The following is a 22,476-nucleotide window of genomic DNA, read 5'->3' on the forward strand; positions in this document are numbered from 1 at the left end:
TCAGTATCTGCCTCTGATCCCCTTATCTGTGCTGCTGCTTTAACATGTTTACAGTAGAACGTAACAGTAAGTTGTAAATATTAATCAGTGAGATATAGTTAACTTTAGGGTAGCAGGAGGGTGCTAGAATGTGAGGATAAGTTTAGTGGAAAGGTATGTAACTTTTGTGAGGTGGTCTGCCAGTATGCACGGTCTGTTATTCGGAGGAGCTAACAGGGTGCAAGAAGAAAGCCATCTGTCATTTTTGGACAGCAGAGAAAGGGGGGGTGTGGGTGAATGGCCTTGTGCATGAAGGAGGTCTGTTACTTTTGGGTCTGTTGGTGGTGTCTGCCCCCAACCGCTACCACCACCCGCTCATACATAATCTTCAGTGAGCTGGCGGGAAATTTAAAGGTCTGTCAAAATCTTCCACCTAGTCCCCAGTGACGCTCCGGCCATCGGGCAGCATGCTGCTCCCAGATTTCTGCCACCCTAGGCGCAGGTCTTTGTGGCCTACCCACAAATCTGGGCCTGCATACTAGGGATGCACCGAATCCAGGATTCGGCCAGGATTTGGCCTTTTTCAGCAGGGTTCGGGTTCAAACGAATCCACAGCCCTGGCTGAACTGAATCCAAATCCTCACTTAACCATTATAAATCATACTTAGCATATACTATTATATACTAACTATTACTAATTACCAAAATGTTAGGCACCCCCCAAATGATTTTAATCGCTTACCTTGTACCCCAGGCTCGTTGCCCAGGGGGCTGTCTTTGCTAAAAACTCTCTGCAGAAGAGGCAGAATCTTTAACTGCCAAACGTACGAGACACGTCGTTGGCAGTTAAAGCCTTTTTCTGCCACAATGTATCCCATATGCTGTTGGCAGAAAAACAGTTAAATGTACCTGTACTAACAAAGCCGCTTTTATTCATGATCTGTTTTGCTCCAAGTCTTTTCACCTTTTTGCCATAACAGAGACCTGGCTCTCTCAGAATGATAATGCTATTGAGGCGGCTCTCTTATGGCGGCCTTTCATTCTCTCACACTCCCCGCATTACTGGCCGTGGGGGAGGGGTAGGGGTTCTGCTCTCCCCTCATTGCCGGTTTAAACGAATCCCTATACCCCCTACTTTCAGGTTTCCTTCTTTCGAGGTGCATACGGTTCAGCTGTTCCACCCTCTCTCTGTGCGGGTGGCAGTTGTTTACAGACCTCCTTCAAAATCCTTGGCTACTTTTCTCTCTGACTTTGAATCCTGGCTCTCTTTTTTTCTATGCTCTGACACCCCTGCAATCATTTTAGGCGACTTCAATTGCCATATAGATGACCCCTCTCAGTCCTGGCCATCTCGATTTCTCCATCCAGCCTCCTTTGATCTCCGGCAATGGACTAATACAGCTACCCATAAGGATGGTCATTTTCTAGATCTGGTCTTTTCTAAAAATCTAGATCTATCTACATTTAAGTGTGAGCCTTTTCCTCTTTCAGATCATCATCTTATCTCCTTTTCTATCTCGCACGTGTCTCATTCTCCCTCTAACTCTCAGCCTAAAACCCTGATTCGCAACACGCGAATGGTTGATATAACTGCTCTCGCTAACTCTTAGTTCTAGCCTCTCCTTCTCCTGTGCTTCCTCTGATCCCGAGTTACTGGTAAATACCTACAACTCAATTTTATCATCTGCAATTAACACCCATGCCCCCCTGCAGCCCCAACGCAGTCGTGCCCTCAATCCCCGTCCCTGGCTTAACCCTCAGATGCGATTTCTGCGCTCCTGTGCACAATCTGCTGAGCGCATTTGGAGGAAATCACGCGTTAAAGCTGACTTCCTCCACTATAAATTTTTTATGGTGTGCCTCAATACTGCCCTATCCCAGGCCAAGCAAGCATACTATAACACACTTATAAATAATAATAAATCAAACCCGCGGTGCTTATTCTCCATATTTAACGCGCTACTTCATCCCTCACCTAATGAATCAATCATATCTGAACACACCCCCCAGGACTTTGCTGACTTCTTTAAAAGCAAAGTCGATTCTATCCGCAAGCAATTTTCCCAACCCTCAGATACCGGTAATCTCAACCTTCCTAAATCTCCTCTCTCCGTATTCAGCTCCTTCAGTCTCGTAACAGAGTCTGGAGTTTCTCAGCTTCTCCGATCCTCTCCGCCTACTACCTGCTCACTGGATCCTATGCCCTCGTCCCTACTAAAACAGTGTGCCCCTGCCCTTACTCCAGCTCTTACCCACATTCAATTCCTCTCTGGTTTCTGGTACTTTTCCCTCTCTCTTCAAACAAGCATGTGTCAAACCCATTCTTAAAAAGGCTACACTGGACCCATCCTGCCTTTCTAACTACCGTCCTGTCTCTCTCTCCTGGCCCTAGCCTCTAAACTCCTGGAACGCCTCGTCTTTTCTCGTGTAACTAACTTCCTCTGCACCCATAATCTGCTGGACCCTACGCAGTCTGGTTTTCGGCCTGCGCACTCCACTGAGACGGCCTTATGTAGAGTGGCAAATGATCTCCAAACTGCCAAGGCCAAAGGACGCTACTCGATCCTCATTCTCCTAGACCTTTCCTCTGCTTTTGATACTGTCGACCATTCTATTCTTATGCAAATTCTCCATTCTCTGGGTATCAGGGATCAAGCAGCATCCGGGTTCTCTTCCTACCTCTCTAACCGCTCCTTCTCTGTCACTCTTACTAACAAATCCTCTACCCCGGTTCCGCTTAGTGTGGGGGTGCCTCAGGGTTCTGTGCTTGGTCCCCTGCTGTTCTCCCTGTACACTCTCTCTAGGAGACCTTATTTCTTCTTTTGGTCTTAAATACCACTTATATGCAGATGACATCCAGATATATTTAGACACCCCTGCACTAACCACTGATGTTCAAACCCAGATTGGTGACTGCCTCCTGGCTATCTCCTCCTGGATGAACAGATGCCAGCTCAAACTTAGCTAAAACAGAGCTCATGGTCTTCCCGCCCAAACCTGGCCCTCCTCCTCCTTTCACCATTATTATTGATGGCATGACCATCAACCCTGTAAATTCTGCACGCTACCTTGGGGTTATCTTTGACCAGTCTCTCTCCTTCTCTAACCATATTAATAACACTGCCAAAACCTGCCGCTTTTTCCTCCGCAATATTGCCAAGATACGCCCCTTTCTTTCACAAGCAACAGCTAAAACACTAATCTATGCCCTTATCCTTTCCCGCTTAGATTACTGCAATCTCCTACTAACCGGCCTCCCAGACTCCCACCTCTCTCCCCTGCAATCAATCTTAAACTCTGCTGCCAGGATCCTCCTGCTCTCTCCTAAGAGGGATCCTGCTCAGCCTCAATTAAGCTCACTAGCATGGCTGCCTGTCAAGCAAAGGATAGCTTACAAAATCCTTCTGCTGACATTCAAAGCCCTTCACTCCTCTGCTCCTCACTACATTTCTTCACTGGTCTCCCTACATGTTCCTGGTAGTCTCCTCCGCTCCTCTCAGAGCCTCCGTCTCTTTACACCATCCACACCCACTGCGCTCTCTCGTCTTAATCCTTTCTATCTCGCTGCTCCTTACCTCTGGAACTCTATCCCTGAATCCCTCCGTAGGGAACACTCACTAACTCTCTTTAAGAAAAAACTCAGCTGTTACCTTCTGGAGCACTAAGACATTAATTTTGCCCAGTCCTGCGCTTATGGGCAAATGCCCATACCTGAGGCACTCTTACCTTCCAGTTTGTGCCTGTATGTTACCCAACCACTCAGATTGTAAGCTCTACGGGGCAGGGACCTCCTTCCTACTGTGTCTCTTACCACATGGCACATATATATACACATATAATAAATAAATACAATACATACATATATCACTTGTCCTCCGTGTGTAATTTTGTATTCTGTAAGACTGTACAGCGCTGCGTACCCTTGTGGCACTTTATAAATAAAGTTATACATACATACGGTTTACCTCAAGAAATATAAAAATATACATTGTGTAATTAAATCAGTAGGGCTTGTGCGTAAGTATTTTCAGCACAAGTGCCATTAGCTGCTTGCTTACATTTAATATGGGTATCAGCTTGTAATTTATTGTGCCAATCCTATATTTTAAGGCTCAGATCCTTTGTCCATTTTATTATCAAGGGTAATCCCATGCACCTTTTCTTCTGCTTTGTTGAATCATAATGTATTGTATTTTGAGGTAGGCCACAGAAATGCTTTTTTATGGGAATCCAAAATTGGTAAACCTGTTTTGTACTACAAATATACATTTGTTGTTTAAAATAAGCATATTGACACTTATCTAGCTTGCTAGTTCTAAACATTATACACTTAACATATATATGCAAAACAGACTATGATACCAGACTTTAGAACTTCTATACATCAACTGTACATCTTACCACTTTAAAACTTTTCTTCATAAGCTGCTCTGAAAGCCTCTTTTATTCTTTTTATACCTGCAATAAAAAAAAGGATTATCTGTTAAATAGGATGATAAGCTGGAGATCTGTTAATCTTTGATGCATGTTTTCACAGGGTATTATGTTTGCAGTAAAAATTGTCTACCATTCTATAGAACAGAACAATGCAACTGTTCATTTGGAATATAAGATGAGAAAGTTAAATTGTGTTGGTGGAGTTTCAGCTCCACAGTGGTTGACACAGGATATGGTGCTTAAAGGGTTACACAAGATAAATGTAAAACAAGGCCAGATGGAATACACCCTCGGGTACTGAGAGAGCTAGGGTCAGATTTACAGAGGCCCTTGTTTCTGATATTCTCAGACTCGCTTTCATCAGGTATGGTACCTACGGATTGGAAGAAGGCGAATGCCATTCCTATATTTAAAAAGGGAGTAAGATCTCAGCCTGGCAATTATAGGCCTGTAAGTTTGACATCCGTGGTGGGCAAGTTATTTGAAGGCTTGTTAAGGGATCACATTCAAAATTATGTACTGGAGAATGCCATTATGAGCAGCAATCAGCATGGCTTTATGAAGGACAGGTCATGTCAGACCAATTTAATTGCTTTTTATGATGAGGTAAGTAAGAAGCTGGACAGTGGGGATGCAGTAGATATAATCTATTTGGATTTTGCCAAAGCATTTGATACCGTTCCCCACAAACGACTGCTTTCTAAACTAAGGTCTACTGGTCTTAGTGAAGTCGTTTGCACATGGATAGAAAACTGGCTACAGGATCGGGTGCAGAAGGTGGTTGTTAATGGTACATGCTCTACTTGGAATAAGGTTCTCAGTGGGGTCCCTCAGGGTTCTGTACTGGATCCACTTTTGTTTAATTTGTTCATAAATAACTTGGGGGAGGGTATTATAAGTAATGTATCAGTGTTTGCAGATGACACAACTCTGCAGACCAGTCAATTCTATCCAGGATGTGGCATCCTTGCAGCAGGATCTTGACCAACTGGCAATCTGGGCGGCTAAGTGGCAGATGAGATTTAATGTGGATAAATGTAAGGTCATGCACCTGGGATGTAAAAATATGCAAGCCCCGTATACCCTTAATGGGACTGCACTAGGCAAATCCATAATGGAGAAGGACCTTGGAGTCCTTGTAGATAATAAACTTGGCTGTAGCAAGCAATGCCAGGCAGCAGCTGCAAGGGCAAACAAGGTTTTGAGCTGTATTAAAAGGGGTATAGATTCACGGGGGGAGGCATTATGGTTGAACGTGATTTTTCAACCCAACTTACTATGTTACTGTCTATGAAGATTTTCATTCATCCAGGTCATGGTATATCTAGTATAAATAAATTTAAAGCAACTGGACTTGTTTAGTAATCATTGAAGACGTTTCACTACTCATCCGAGCAGCTTCTTCAGTTCAACTGAATGAATGAATGAATATGTGAAGAGTTCTGAAACTGCCGGGGTACAGATGTTAGAACAGCATTGTATGTAGCAGACAGATGGTGTCGAAGTCCCCCGCCTCTGTTAAGGGATGGTTTCTCCACTTTGACATGAATGGCCTCTTTTACACCTCTTTCAAACCAGCGGTCTTCTTTGTCCAAAATTTGGACGTTGCTGTTTTCAAAGGAGTGTTCCTTCGACTTAGAACAGCATTGTATGTAGCAGACAGATGGTGTCTAACATCTGTACCCCGGCAGTTTCAGAACTCTTCACATATTCATTCATGCAACTCCAAAAAGTAACACCTGTTTGAAGAGTTGCATGATACTTTGGTAATCCTTTCAAAGTAACTCCACAGCATTCACACCTGAGTTTCAGATGTCACCTTTCTGAAGAGTTACAAAGTGCCATTGTGATTGGATTAGTGGAAGAGTATATATGCTGAGGACTTCCCATACCAGTCAGTTGAACTGAAGAAGCTGCTCGGATGAGTAGTGAAACGTCTTCAATGATTACTAAACAAGTCCAGTTGCTTTAAATTTATTTATACTAGATTTACTATGTTACTATTATCCCATATAGTCAGGGTTTTAGCAATATATAAACAATTTATATCCATTATATTGTTGTGTAATTTCATATAATTTACAGTTGCTTGTGGTTATATGTTTGTTTACCACTGGTTGGGTAGACCAGGGATTCCATTTCTTTAAAAGTTTAGCATGAGCATCTGTGGAAAAATTGGTAAGTTTCTAATTTTTCATACTTCAATTAATGTTTGTCTTTCAGAGTAGAAATACACATATCTGGTTTTAGGACAAAAGTTGGCTATTTAGTGCCAAGAAAAATTAACTGGATTAATTTCTTCATAGTCGGAGGGTGACTTTGTTTGGGGAGGCTAAAGATGGGCCATACGAATACTGACCTAAAGCTAATGTGAGACTTGAATGAATTCGCTGCTGGTGTAAAAAACTAACCTCCCAACTCAGTTGCAGTTCCAACTGACTTCCAGGGATACAGTGCAAAAGTGCCGGTGGAAGTGCTTTTTTCCCCTGAAATGCTTAGGATGTAAAATTATCCATATGTGCACTTCTGTGAGGGATCCTCCACCCATTTGTGTTTGGGATCAGTTAGCTTAAAGGGGTAGTTCACCTTTAAATTAACTTTTAATATAATTTAGACATTGATATTCTGAGACAATTTGCAATTGGTCCTCTTACTTTTAATGGTTTTTCAGTTATTTAGCTTTTTGTCCAACAGCTCTCCATTTGGTATTTCAGCAGCTATCTGGTTGCTAGGGTCTTTATTTACCCTAGCAACCAGGTAGCAGTTTAAACAAGAGATGGGAATATAAATAGTTAAGGGGCCTGCATGGAAAAATAAGTAATAAAGAATTACAATAAAATTGTAGCCTTGCAGAGCAATACTTTTTGGCTGCCGGGGTCAGTGGCCCCTATTTGAAAGCTGGAAAGAAGCAGAAGAGAATGGCAAGTTACTCAAGAACTATAAAAAAAAATTAGGAAGACCAATTGCAAAGTTGTTAGGAATAGGCAATTTTATAACATACTAAAAGTTAACTTAAAAGTGAACCACCCCTTTACATGTGTTTGTTAGTTTTATAGAGAGGGTACCGACATCCCAGGCACATTATATACAGTCTGTATATACAAAACCAGCACATTATATGCAGTGAGATGCAGTCTGTATTTACAAAACCAGCACAGTATATGCAGCGAGTACTGATGGCAGATATTCAGGCCCTGGCACTTTAACACTGGCACAGATACACAACATTGGTTCCACTGTAACTATTTAGAAATGAACAAAACAAAAAAAAATAGTAAGTGCAAATAATATATAAAAGCACAATGAGCTTTTTCAGGGGCAAAGAGTTAACTTACCCATCTGTTAGGATAGGAGATAGGGATATTATGTCAGGTGACAAAAAAACATTTAATTTCATCTAGTGATTCCGCCTTTAGAACTGTATAGTACCTGTGGGAGTAGAATGAAATCAGTAGCAAAAGTTCAGAGTTGGTTCTCAAAGTAAAGTTAGTCTGCAGATTCTTCTTTTCTTCATTCTTCATTTCTGCACTGACTTCAGTTTGTAATATCTCCTGAGCCCTGTTTGCATCTGTGCCTTGATTGGTTAGTTTTACTGTCTGTCAAGAAAGCTGTGCTCTGATTAGAGAATCCACAAGAAGAAAGATTGAGCATAGCTGATTACATACTAAATAGCAGGAACCTCGCACTACAGTATTTATGTTTGGGTGCACAGTGTAAAGATATACTGATATGATATATCGTGTTATAGACACAAGGAAAGGACACTGGCACACCTATAGTATAATTAAAATTTAATTATTTTTATTAAACTTTCTTAAAAAATTGGATTAAAATCACATACAGGGAAAGATAGGGAAGGTTAAGATCAAAGTGACTCTGAGCTTGTTAGACTTATAGTTACAATATCAATAACCTATTTAGATTTGATACAGTTACAAATTCCAGTAACGGCAACGGGTTCACATATTACAGGGACCGGAACAGAGTGGCGATTTATTGTGTCTGAACTTAGCCAGTATGTAAGCTATTCTAAAGCCAATTTCACATATTACAGGGACCGAAACAAAGTAGCGATTTATTGTATCTGGACTTAGCTACTATGCAAGCTGCTCTAAAATCCCGCGCTTACATATGTTTCTCCACAAGGGGTCAGGCTTAATACACTAAATCCCCTATTGATAGCTGCATCTGATACGTACTGCCGAGGAGAAATCGCCCAAATTATGAATCGGGTACGGTTAGTATCAATTAGCGTAGGCTTTTCCTACTAGGTATACTGAAGGTGAATATTACAGACACAAAATATAATAACAATCAGTCTTATCAAATGAAGTTCGTATAGTCTTAGCCGCTGATCAGGCTGATTACATTAGAGGCGCCGATCATGCCGATTATATCGGAGGCAAGTCTATTAACCCTTACTCCTACCACTAGGGCTTCGTATAAGGAAAATAAGGAAAATAGCGAGCCCACATCAGTTTCTAGTCAAGTGAACTCGTAGATTGACCAAATTGTATATCGGCACTCAAACTCTCCAACCGCAGAAGTACTCTCCGCGCCTGCCCTTACCGGGGTTAATTTTCAAGTACCATGCGCTTGCGTTAGACGTCTCTGCTCTTACAGAGTATTTTACACATATACCCCCGCCGGGGTCGATTCACAAGCAATGCCAGCAGTTACATAAAACAGCGTATTTACCTATTGGAAAACAAACGCACAAGGGGGCAGGAAAATAATTTTACTTCATATCAGACGCTATAGGAGAGCCTTATTCAATTTAGCGGAGATATATTGAAATACCAATCTCCCCGCGATTTCACCAACTCCAAAGTAACTGCGGGTCCTCAAATTACCCTTTGGCAATGTGGCTTACTGTAACCCCCACCTTCAAATCGATGTAACAAAATAGGGCTAAATCCAGCGCATACCTGTTTGCATACCAATGCTCAACATTGAGAGAATTAGTCGAACGATAGTGCCTTATCTGTCCCTAGCAACCATAAATTGGTGCTTTCAACATTAAGTGTCCCTGACCACTCTCGTGCCTACAACCTTATCAGTTTTACCTCGGCACAAGATTCTAACAAACACAAGGTCAAAACGCCGACGCGCGTTTCGCAAAGAGCTTTATCAAGGCGAAATTTCGGTCATTTCCGTAGGGGTGGTTTTAAACCCCTTGCAACCAATCAGATTACTCGTACTTTTTTTAAAACCCATTGATTTGTATTAGGACAGCCCCCTTTAGTTTGCTTTCTTTATTTTAACTGCATTACCTCATCGTTGAACAAATTCATTAAATACATTCTTTGTGTACCTAATTTTTGATATTGTAGGAATCCTATAACATTCAATAAACATCGATAATTGTTAGTCATATTTTTGTTTTGTGTTACTTAATCATATATTCTTATTTCTTATATAATGATATTCATTTTATGAAAATGTGATGTTAATTCTTATTGTTCTCAGAGCCAAAATTGTGGCAATATTATGTTTATATGTGTGGATGATCTTAAATATTAATTAACTCATACTAAAAATAAAGTTGGATATCATTCTCCTTTTATCTCTACTCATAATGGGGGTTTGATTAGTAATTTACCTCATATATGATTACTTAATTCTACAATCTAATTGTGAATAAACCAAGTGTACTCATAAAAATGAAAAGATTTGGTGAATATAAGTGATTAATAGTGAACTGCCTAAAGCATTTATTTTAATCCGATCGAGATCAGAATTACAGTCTGAGGGTGTATGAGAAAATAATAAAAACTGTGAATTACATGATACTGAGCGAGAATAGTGATCTCGGAAGATCAATACTGCTGATCAAAAGTGCTGTTAGTGACAGTGATGGAAAAAAGTGAAATGATACGTGATGTGCTGCTTGTGCACTGTTAGGATAGAAATTAATTATTTAGTGTGAGTTACACCGACAGTGGGTAATATAATGTACTGCAGCATTCATTGTGTTGTGGATGTTAATAGTGCTTAGATGCTAAATAACTTATTAGGTTCGTAGAAATGTACTGAAATCAATATTCTCATTTAAACCTTCCGGAGAAAGAGAGTTCAAAAGATAAATCCATTTACTTTCTTTTTTGATTACAGCAGAAATGGAGCTGCAGCAACAGGAGAAGATTTCCAGGACAGTGAAGAAAGGGAGTGAGTTTTTTTGTTTTTCTTTTTTTAAGGTGCCAAGCAGGTTTGGGGAGTCCCAGCCTCCTCTAGCCTTACTGAAAATCCGCCTATGTATTTCTTAATATATTTATTCCAGTGGCAGATTCTGGACAAACATTTTATTGCCACCATTGTGCAACTTACAGGGTTAGTTGGTTAGTCTTGGTCACCTAATGCACTCTTATAGGCAATAATAATCTGGCATCCAAACATTACTCAGCAGGGTATTCCTCAACCTTACTGTCATCACCATGAAGAATTATGCTGGTTTCAATTCCTCAAGAATAAAGAAATAGAATAGTTTCAAATAGTTTGCTGCCCCCAACCATGCTGCTATTACTGAAATGGGAAGTGTTCATACACCAGGGCCAGAAGTTGTACAAAGGCAGCTTTTTAAATCTAGCTTGCTTGAACCCTTGCATGTGTCAGTTTTTCCCCATCAACAGGATCATAGGCTAGGTCTACTTAACTTTGGTGGGGGTGAGTTTGGAGGTGATACTGTAAGTGCCTTTTAATAAAACTACATATATTGATGCATGTTTGTTCATTAATTCATTGTAAATTACTTTGTGTTTTGACAACTGAAACAATACAGTAAATGTTTAAAATTGAGAATGAAATAATAAAGTAGTAGGGTTCACCTGAAATGATTTTAGCACCATGCACCTGTGATTCTGTGGTCTAATCTAACATTTAGTGTTTTCTAACTACCTAACTGCAAACACATATCAAAATATATTTGCATTAAATATATTTTGCATTAAAGTTCTTATTCACTTTTAAAATCTAAAAAATACATTCTTTTCAATAAAATATGATAAGATTGACGTGTGTGTGTGAGAGAACAACGTTTGCCACAAACACACATTGACGAATATTTCTATTTTGACTATTTTGTAAACCACTTCCTCTCGGTACAAGTAACAAAAATAAGCTTAGCTTCCTGTTAGAGTACTTGAACTAAAGCCTGGATAAAAAGCAGTAAAAGAAATGAAATCTATTTTCTTTGTATGTTTTCACCACCATTATACGCTTCTGCCCTGTAAACAGTATGGTGAAAACAGTCTATACTTAATATTTCCAGCCAGTATGACTATCCTGATCTTTTATCTAATCCATGAGTCAAAAGAGTCAATTAAATGTTTCCCTGTTGTAAAATATATATGGATATTCGAGTTTCATGACCTGTATAAAGAACTGAACTTTTTGTAGTTATGAAACTCCTTGGTGATTTGTAATTTCCTCAAATATGTATTTGTAATAAAGGCACAATAAATTGCACACAGAAATCACCTCAGTGCCTAGTTGCATAAACAGATATATTTCATTCACAATGCCAAACATCCAACAATTGTGCATAAAAAGAAAATGTAATTAGAAATCAATTAATTTATTAATATGAAGACATAATATGTCTTCAAGGCGCCAACAGTTGAAACATTGTTTTCTAATTAAATTTTTTTATTTTTTTTGTGCTGGATGTTTTGCATTATGAATTAACAACATTTTTAATTACTAATCAGAGAAATACTGGATGTTTAGATAATTGATACATTACCTATGTTACATCTATATGAGCCCCCGTTAGTTGTATGGGTCAAAATGTTTTAATTTAGCAAATTTAATAAGTTATGTTATAGACTTATACTTTTCTTATTTTAATTCCCTCAATCATGTTACATAGAGCAGCAACTATTTACAGACTTTGGGAGAATCACTGTCTTCTACAGGTACCTGTAATTTCTACTATGTGGGAAAGCTGCCTCAAATATGCAGTTTAGTGGGGCATAAAAATAGTAAGAAAGAAGGAATAAAATATTAGGTGTTTACAGGTTTAAGAACTTTTTATTGTTTAAGAACTTAGATCATATTGGACTACAACTACAAAACAAAGAAACCTCTGTTATTAATAATAAGTATCTATGCATAAAAATATTTAAACACTCAAATTAGAAGTTTGGATTGAACATTCCTATAAGAGCATATGCTAAGCTGGAAACATGAGAACTCAGAGTAGACTGCTTCCATTTCCTAAATTGAGACATCTTTCAGAACTTTCCTTTAGGTTAAAAAAGTCCAAACTATTATTTTGTACAATTGCATTTCTCACCAAAAGAAACAGGCCATAAAAGAAAAATGGAAATGTTTCAACATTTTTTAAAGAAATCATCAGCAGAGCTGCCTAAAAAAAATAAAATCAGTACAATGAAAAGCAAAAACTATGTAAAATAAAAGGGCAAAGAGTGGGTGATATGTTTTATGCAGTACAATAAAAAAAAATGCAAGAAATACAGATATATAAACTAGAAGTAACAACAACTGTCAACAGTGCAAGTTAGAGAATATTAATTACACCTACCAATAAGTTTGCAGATGTTTTAGCTATTAATGTCTTCGTCTGTTCCTTTCTTCTTAGTGAATGTCTTTTTCCCTTCTACTTGCATATGTTTATTGACTTCCTGTGGTTTTATTAAAAACCACATCCGAGTGGGCTGAATATAAGCAAAGCATAATAAGAAACAGAAGAAAGATGAAGGTAGAGATTCAAAATGATTCTTGATGTACCTCTTATCGCTGAGCTTGTATGCTGTCAATTTTTAAATTGACAGCATACAAGCTCAGCGATGAGAGGTGCATCAAGAGTCCTACAGTATTAACTGATAATGTCAAAGTATTAATATTGCAGGCAGCATATAAAATTTTATGCAAGATATAAAAAAAAAAAAAGTATATTTTTTTAGTGTGGCCTTTTTTTCAGCTGCAGTACTTAAAAATGTCACTTCTACCTTACTATCTTAAACAAAAAGACTTTAAATAAGACCCAGAATTGCCATGCATAAGCTTCAACAATTGAAAATCAATGGGGGCATCAATTTTCCAAACTCCACAGTGGCCTAATGACTAATATCTTTTCAAAATGGAAACAAGAAGGTCTTCACTGTATTAGAGACATACTTAACAGAAAACTCTCTCATGACAGACAAATTCCCTTTTCACCAAACCCAGCACCTTTACTTTATGCAAGCCACACACTATGCGAGAAAAGAGAAAATTGTATCATACTTACCGTGATTTTCTTTTCCTGGTCACTCCATGTCAACACTCTCTGGGATAGGCCCTCCCCTCTGCTCCCATCAGAAGGACCCTCCCCAAAGCTTTAAAAGCCCAACCCCACCTCCACTCTGGCATCTAGTAATAAGCTTCTAGAAACTACCAAGAAAGGGTGGGAATCTTGACATGGAGTGGCCAGGAAAGGAAAATAACGGTAAGTATGATGCAATTTTCCCTTTTCCCTGGCCACTCCATGTCAACACTCTTCGGGACATAGCAAGCTAATATCCCTAATTGGGAGGGTAAAAGTTCCACAAAGGAAGAAAATCTGGATCTCAGAAAATGAATCTATTCCAGATACATCCCAAACCAAGAGAAAACCCCACCGAGGGGTGTAGAAACAAATACTTGGTATAGACCTGTGAACTCTATCTGCCCAGGAATCTGGACTGAAATAAATGAGGAATGAGCTGTGTGAATAGCCAGAGAAAGGACTAGAACTCTATAAAGGCAAAGCCCACACCAAGTAATGATACAGAGTGTGCAATCCACATCTGTTGAAAAAGGACTAAATATTTTACCATTAAGGAAGTGGATAGCAACAGACCAGAAGGCCTTCCCACTTCCACTACTTACCAGCACACCTGTAATAACATGCTCTCCCAGCAATCACTACTGGAACAGCTCTTTAGATGTTTAGTAAACACCTGAGGAAGAGGAGACATAGCAGGGGAAGAAAACAGTCAACATTCTACATGTACCAGACCAGGAAAAGCTATTGCAGGTAGCCCTCTTGTATTCCCCTGCAAAACATATGAATCTTGTAGATAATATTACTCTCCCCCTGATGTCTATAGAGTACATAAGGGCTTGCACATATCCTAGACCCCAAAAACCCTGAACAGTGCCAGAAGTCATGTGGGGAAGAGTCTAGCTAAGCATGATAGACCCAGGGAGAATGACTCGGCAAGTCCAACCAGCCATGAGCCTTGCAGGCTAAGATGGCACCCTACACAAAAGCCTACCAGGTGGCCAGTTTGGAACCTACCACATGTTATTAACGGTTTGCAGACACTAACCCCCAGAGACTACATGCCACCACTGGAAGTGAACAGTACCTGCCTCTGTGAGGAAGCAGCCTAGAGCAAGTTTCAGACAAGGCTAAAACTGATCCTTATCCTATACCCCCCCCCGATATCCTGCTCAAGCATAATATGGATGGAACTACGGGATCTGCATGCCATAGCATGGAGGGCCAACTGTATTACATGCCCACCAGACTAACATTTGCAGAAATACAGTCTTACCTATGTGGATACACCCTGAAAAGGATAATAGATTTCATCATGTAGATTGGAACTATAACCCATGGCACATTTGCATGTTCTAAAATAAGGGCACCAATCAGGAAGTGATAGTAAAAGGATTAAATCTAGTTAAGGGGAGATAAAGTAATCCACCTATTGATTTAAAAGGAAACTGACCCCTACTAACCGTATCAGAGTGCTTAAGCCCATAGGAAACTGCTGATGGTCCAAGCACCCTACTAGGATTATAAATGTGACCGTTGTTAATAAGTGGCCTTTGAGCCTAAACTCAGTCAGCTAACTGGCCCCCCGTATGTACCTGACCAAGGATACTGGACAAGCCTATCCTACTGTCTAACAGCAGGGCCTGAAAATGATGCACCAGTCATGCCCATAGTTGCCTATACAGACTACTATATCTGTAGTCACATATACAAAAAGTTCTTTAAACCAATGCACCCACTGAATACTGGACTAAGAAATGGTGTCCAGAGCCAGAGAATGTTAATCATTATCGACTATACAGAGCCCTATTGTTCAGACTTCTAGTATAATGCCCTGCCATATGGATAACCATGGCAACCTACCAGGCATTGTGAGCCACATTCCGCTGAGCCACTGCTTGTTCCTAGATGTATCTGCCAGATCAGAAACCCTGGCAATTTAAAAAGTGATAAACATTTATATCACTTACCCCAGAAGCCCAACAGTAGTGGGAATCCACCTACAGGCAGTCTTGAGAAAAACCGGCACAAATTAGGTCTGAAAAACCCATAAACAATCTGGAAGACCACACATCGCTGACTACTGTGTCTACAGTAAGGCTATAGCACAGAGCTTAAGGCACATTAACACATACACATAAATTAGACAGCCATTGCATACCTAGGGTGCGATACCTGTCTGCACCTTGAGTGTTGCCCTTAGCATCTACATAGTATAGCAGTGCATATAAGACCAAGATGGCTGCTGGTTACAGACCAGTGTATCCTACGTAAACACGGTCTGGCTGTTTGTATTGGTCTCTGTATAAAAAGAAGAGAAAAATATACTATGTTGCTGCCACCTTCAGAATTTACCTATATACAACCACAATTCTGCTTGGTTGTACCCTTAAGACAGTTGGCCACACCTTAAATACAAATAAAGTACTGCATAGAAAAAGCATTAGCATGCAAAATACATTATCCAGCTTGGCTGTTGCTTCTACACAAGCTATAGTTGCTGGGTGAACAATACTCAAACAGCCCATTTCATTAGAGGCTTTTAACAGATTTTAATATTTAAAAAAACATGATACAGGGTTACTATCAGTAATGTTACCCATACTTACCTGGAGGCTGCATAAGCAAATGTGACCCAAAACTGAATAATCATAATACAGTATGGACATTCCCTTAGCCTCCAACAGTACTGCTAAAAAGCTCCAGCATATACATTAAAACTTGGTTATCTTAGCCAGCCGGCCATTGATGTGTTTTTACATGCATATCAGTTTAAATGGTATATTACCCAGCATGAGGACCTCTCAAATGTTTTAGCATATACATTCAGCATAGATGGTATATTATCCATGGGAAGAACTAAAAGTTTTTAACATATACATTCAATATAGATGGTATATTACATAAAAAGACAGCATAGCATTAGCATAGATGGTATATTATCCATGGGAAGAACTGAAAGGTTTTAACATATACATTCAGGATAGATTGTATATTACCACTCAGAACTACTGAGATGTTTTTACATATACATTCAGTATAGTTCTAATAATCTGGCCCCTGAAGATTCTGCTACAGAGCCAAGTGCTATGCTGCCCATTCCAGGCTAGCACATATCCCAATGTACACACTGGCTGAACCAGGTTACATATACATATTGCAGACACCAGTTCCTTAGCCTAAAAAGACTATACGAGAAGCAGTATGGAAGGAAATAACAGCAACTTGAGGCACCAGAACATAAGTGTAACACAGAGAACCTTACCTCATGCTGCTGGGGCTTCCTCCTAACAGCAAAGAATGAGAGAGGGAAGGGAGGAAAGGGGGAGGGGACCTACCTACCCCATTACCTACCCCATTACCTACAGCTGAATACTGCCTTGCCCAGTAATTACCTAATTACCTGCAACTGGTGTCTGCTCCAACTAGCATTGCATTTGCACAGCTCACAGAATAGACAAACTTGCTAACTTTCCAATTTGCTTCATGTGTTGAGATTCTGGAAATCAAGCTTGCATCCTGAGCATTACCTCTGTGTACTGGCTTGAAAGGCACACACAGGCAGCCTACAGTGACACAATGCTGGCACTGCTCATACAGTCTGCACAATAACTATATATTAAAAAACGTTTTAATTGCAGTACCACCTCAGTATATGTTCTTTTTGTAGTATGCAGGGTTTATTTGTGGGTTTCTACTGCTCCTGAGGTGTGAACAGGGGAACAATATGGGTGATTACAGCCTGAGCCTGAGGTGTGAACACTGCAGGGGGTGAACAATGCAGAGATTAAAAGGTGTGAACAACACAGGGGATTAAATGTTTAAACAATACAGAGGGATTACAGCCTGAATCTGAGGTGAGAACCATGCAGGGGGGGCAGTTAATCTCAGTACTGATACCATTTAAAGATTACACAAGAGTAAGCCATCAAAGCAGCCGCCAGTTGGACAGCACTGATCTAGAGGAAGGCAAAAAACCCCATCTGGAGCCTCTCTAATTTGCTGCAGAGGGGGAAAAAATCCTTCCTGATTCCGATGGCAATCGGACCAGCCCTTGGATCAACTTGTACTAAGAGCTGTCTCCCATAACCCTGTATCACTTGCTAAAAAGCCATCCAACCCCTTCTTGAAGCTAACTAATGTATCAGCCAGTACAACTGGTTCAGGGAGGGAGTTCCACAACTTCACAGCTCTCACAGTAAAAAATCCTTTCCGAATATTTAAAGGAACCTCCCTTCTTCTAAACCGAGTGGGTGCCTTTGTGTCAGTTGGAAGGACCTACTGGTAAATAAAGCATTAGAGAGGTTATTATATGATCCCCTTATATATTTATACATAGTTATCATAGAAAGCAAACCCACTTTACCAGCTTAGTTGCCCTTCTATGGACCCTTTCTAATACAATAATGTCCTGTTTGAGCACCGGAGACCAAAACTGGACAGCATATTCTAGATGGGGCCTTACCAGCCCTCTGTAAAGGGGAAGAATAACACCCTCCTCCCATGAATCTATGCCCCTTTTAATACAGCTCAAAACCTTGTTTGCCCTAGCAGCTGCTGCCTGGCATTGCTTGCTACAGCCAAGTTTATTATACAAGGACTTCAAGGTTGTTCTTCATTATGGATTTGCCTAGTGAAGTCCCATTAAGTGTATAATTAGCTTGCATATTTTTACAGCCCAGGTGCATGACCTTACATTTATCCACATTAAATCTCATCTGCCACTTAGCCGCCCAGATTGCCAGTTGGTCAAGATCCTGCTGCAAGGATGCCACATCCTGGATAGAATTGACTGGTCTGCAGAGTTTTGTGTCACCTGCAAACATTGATACATAACTTATAATACCCTCCCCTAAGTTATTTATGAACAAATTAAACAAAAGTGGACCCAGTACAGAACCCTGAGGGACCCCACTGAGAACAACCCAAACACACAGATTGTTTGACATATGGGGGCAGATTTACTAATGCACGAATGGACCGAAAGCGTCCGAACGCGGTTTTTCGTAATGATCAGTATTTTTGCAACTTTTTCGTCGCCGTCGCGACTTTTTCGTATGTCCCGGGATTTTTTCGTCGCCGTTACGACTTTATTGTATATTTTCCATGACTTTTTCGTTGCCGTCGCGCAAAAATCGTATTGGTTTTTCTGCCGTTTACAATTGCTCAATACGAAAAAATCGTGGCGGTGGCGGCGAAAAAGTCGTGCAAAATACGATGAAGTTGTGACGGCGACGAAAAAATCACTCAAAATATGAAAAAAATGCGACGGCAACGAAAAAGTCGCAAAATTTTTGTTTCCAATCCGATTTTTTCCCATTCGGGATTCGACTTCGTGGATTAGTACATGTGCCCCTAGGTCTACCTATATTTAGAATCTCCCCCCCTGACATCAGACAGCTGACAGTCAACACTTTCAAATGCCCAACTGGTATGACCAGAGTCATAGAGGTACCAACCTCCTATTACATGCCACAACAGAAAACAGGTATCTCCTTAAACAATCATGTCCAGAGTGGGTGAACGGAAATATAAATTAATATTGGTATTAATATTAATACTGGTTTCTTTGAAAGTTTTACATCACATCCTTTATTCTGTTTTGACCAAATTATAGCTCAGATCTCCACCACAATATATATATGGTAATATGACACTTCTAAGTGTAATATAGCCAATTACCTTATCGTTCATATACATCCGCTCACTCTCCAATAAGTCTACCAATACAATTGTTTTGAATGTTAAGATTACCAAAGATAAGAAAACTTATGTATATCACTATATCCTATGTTGACATCATATGTATCAAATCATTTATCACATTGTATTCTGCAATTGACATTATCCTGCATATGTGGAATCCAGTTGTTACAAAAAAAATAAATAAAAACAGTTAATAAAAAAAATGTCACTTCCTAAGCAGGTTTATGAGAGGTTTTTGTATCCACTTCTATTTGCTGTTCATCTCTTGCATGGCCCTTCAGTTACTGTGACCTTTTCACATTCTAGGTATCGGTATTTGTGAAGATGATGCCCATGGCCACCAAAATCTTGGATGCAGCATAAATAGATAAATTAGTGCCACCCAGTAATTGTGAAAGTGCGCCATCCCCCAGGGGGTAGTGCAGGGTTTCAAGAAATTTCCTGTGACCTTTGACATCAGAATTTACTGCTGTGGTACTGGCTAAGAACCTACTAAATTCTGGGGTTAAGACTACCAAAATGCGAAGTACAGGTAAGGATTAGACAAAACATGGTAAATTCATGCTAAGGTCAAGGTGGGCAGCAAGTATTGTGGTTAGGAAAACAGGCAGAATTCAAAACCGGAAAAATGCACAAAAACAAGGCTGTGCAGGATCTGAGACAACTAGAGACCAGCTTGGACAAAGAGGGAATGAGAGCAGTGATTTAAATAGGGAGTTTTGGCACCAAAGCTTAAAAGGAAGTGAAGAAAAGGAAGTAAACAAAAAACCATAAGCAAGATGGTATCTTTGGCCTCAAAATATACAATTGCGCATGTCATGATGTCACTGCGCATGTGCAACAATGTGGCAACATCTCCCTTTGTGTAAAAAAATGTGCTAAGAGACCCTGAGATGCATGGTAGGGGAATGTGCCAGACCGGCAGTGCTCCTTACAGTACCCCCCTCTCAGGAGCACCCATTGGAGGCTCCCAAGGTTTTTCAGGAAATTTTTAATGAAAAGAGCTGATTAAACGAGGAGCATGAGTATCACAAGTATTAACCCTGGATCTTTCTTCAGGACCAGAACCCTTCCAATGTAAAAGATATTGGGGCCGATTCACTAAAGTGCGATAAAACGTGCGCTATTTATAGCGTGCGGTAAAAATTTTATCGCGTCTTAATTTTCGAAACTTTTCGCACGATTCACTATAAGCATACTTGCGCTATTTTACGTGCGATATTGCATGCGTTATTTAACTCGCGAAGACTATTTTCAAGCGGTATTTGACGGTACATGCGCTAAATAACACATGCGAATAGTCGCCGCATATAAATGGTAGCATATAAATGGTAGCATATAAATGGTAGCATATAAATAGTAGATGCTTATAAATAGTAGCCACTAGTGATGAGCAAATGTGTTATGGTTATCTTTGGTGAAAAATTAGCAAATCTTTCGAAAGGTCCACGAAACGGCAAAAATGTTGTGCGGGCAAAAAAATTGTTGCCCGCAACTATTATTTTTTTACGCTTGTGTAAATTTTTGGACGTGCGGTAAATTTTTGCGTGGCAAATTTTTTCATGCGTTTTGCCATTGGCAGATTGTTTGCGAAACGCATGAAAAAATTTGCCGCGGAAAAATTCGCTGCACGTCCAAAAATTCGCTGCGAATCCATGCCTGACGAAACATTTCATCACTTGTAGCCGCATATAAATAGTCGTGTGCATGGGCGTCCGCAGAAAATTTTCCAAGGGAGGGCAAGTAAGCTAGCATCATCCTGCAACAGACAAATATATATATATATATATATATTTTTTTTTTTTTTTTTTTTTTGCAGGATGATACTAGGGGAGGCTAAAGATGGCCCATACACAGACTGACCTACAGCTAATGTGACACTTAGTGGATTCGCTGCTGGCTTAAAAAATTAACCTCCCAACTACCTCTTGCCATTCCCACTGACTCCCAGGGATACTGTACAAAAGTGCGGGGGGTCCTTTTTTTTACCCTAAAATGTTTAGTATGTAAAAGTATTCATACGCGCACTTCTGTGAGGGGATCTGCAAACATTTGTGTTTGTGATCAGTTGTGATCACTTTTATTTTTAATGGTTTTTCAGTTATTTAGCTTTTTGTTCAGCAGCTCTCCATTTGGTATTTCAGCAGCTATCTGGTTGCTAGGGTCTTATTTACCCTAGCAACCAGGTAGTGGTTTAAACATGAGATGGGAATATGAATAGTTAAGGGGCCTACTTGGAAAAATAAGTAATACAAAATTATAATAATAATAAAATTGTAGCCTCACAGAGCAATATTTTTTGGCCCCCATTTGAAATCTGGATAGAGGCAGAAGAGAAAGGCAAATTATTCAAAAAAATTAATTAGGAAGACCAATTGCAAAGTTGCTAGGAATAGGCCATTCTATAACATACTAAAGGTTAACTTAAAAGTAAACCACGCCTTTAGATGTGTTTATGTTAGTTTTATAGCAAGAAAGGCAGTGGGTACTGACTCCCCATTATATACAGTGAGACGCAGTCCGTATTTACAAACCCAGCACATTATATACAGTGAGAAGCAGTGGGTACTGATGGCAGATATTCAGGCCCTGGCACTATAACACTGGCACTGATACACAACATTGGCTCCACTGTAACTTACTAGAAATGAACAAAACAATGACAAAAAAAAAAATAGTAAGTGCAAAAAACAACAACAAATATATAAACACACAATGAGCTTTTTCAGAGGGAAAGAGTTAACTTACCCTCCATCTGTTAGGGTAGGGCAGGGGTCAGGAACCTTTTTGGCTGAGAGAGCCATAAACACCACATATTTTAAAATGTAATTCCGTGAGAGCCATACAATATGTTTGGCTGCAGATGCTGCGGGGCAAGGTAGGGTGGTCCAAGGATGCCGGATGCGACACAGAGAAGGGTATGGCCTGCGCTTGGCGAATAGAAGACGTGTTCTAAGGCTTAGAACACGTCTTCTATCCGCTGAGCGCAGGGGCAAGGTAGGGTGGGTGCCAAGGATGCCGGATGTGGATGCAATGAGGAGGAGGGCGTAGCCTGCGCTTGGCCAATAGAAGACGTGTTCTAAGGCTTA

The 22,476-nt window shown here is 40.0% G+C and overlaps 1 long non-coding RNA gene across 3 annotated transcripts in view; it reads right to left on the reverse strand.

Moving 5' to 3' along the window:
* Positions 1 to 17,052, reverse strand: part of LOC100486241 — a 40,016-nt gene extending 22,964 nt beyond the window's left edge. Inside the window, exons 1-5 of one of the 3 annotated variants that reach the window (XR_004223641.1) lie at positions 16,947 to 17,019; positions 14,287 to 14,357; positions 12,959 to 13,091; positions 7,846 to 8,012; positions 4,381 to 4,437 (exon numbers count right to left, since the gene is read on the reverse strand). This is a non-coding gene — a long non-coding RNA (uncharacterized LOC100486241). Of the gene's footprint in view, positions 1 to 4,380; positions 4,438 to 7,845; positions 8,025 to 12,958; positions 13,092 to 14,286; positions 14,358 to 16,946 lie in introns of all 3 variants that reach the window. The other 2 variants (XR_001924936.2, XR_004223642.1) reach the window with 2 other exon arrangements.
* Positions 17,053 to 22,476: the final 5,424 nt, after the last annotated feature.

The sequence above is a fragment of the Xenopus tropicalis genome, chromosome 7 (genome assembly GCF_000004195.4).
Source record: "Xenopus tropicalis strain Nigerian chromosome 7, UCB_Xtro_10.0, whole genome shotgun sequence".
In the NCBI taxonomy this organism is placed as follows: Eukaryota; Metazoa; Chordata; class Amphibia; order Anura; family Pipidae; genus Xenopus; species Xenopus tropicalis.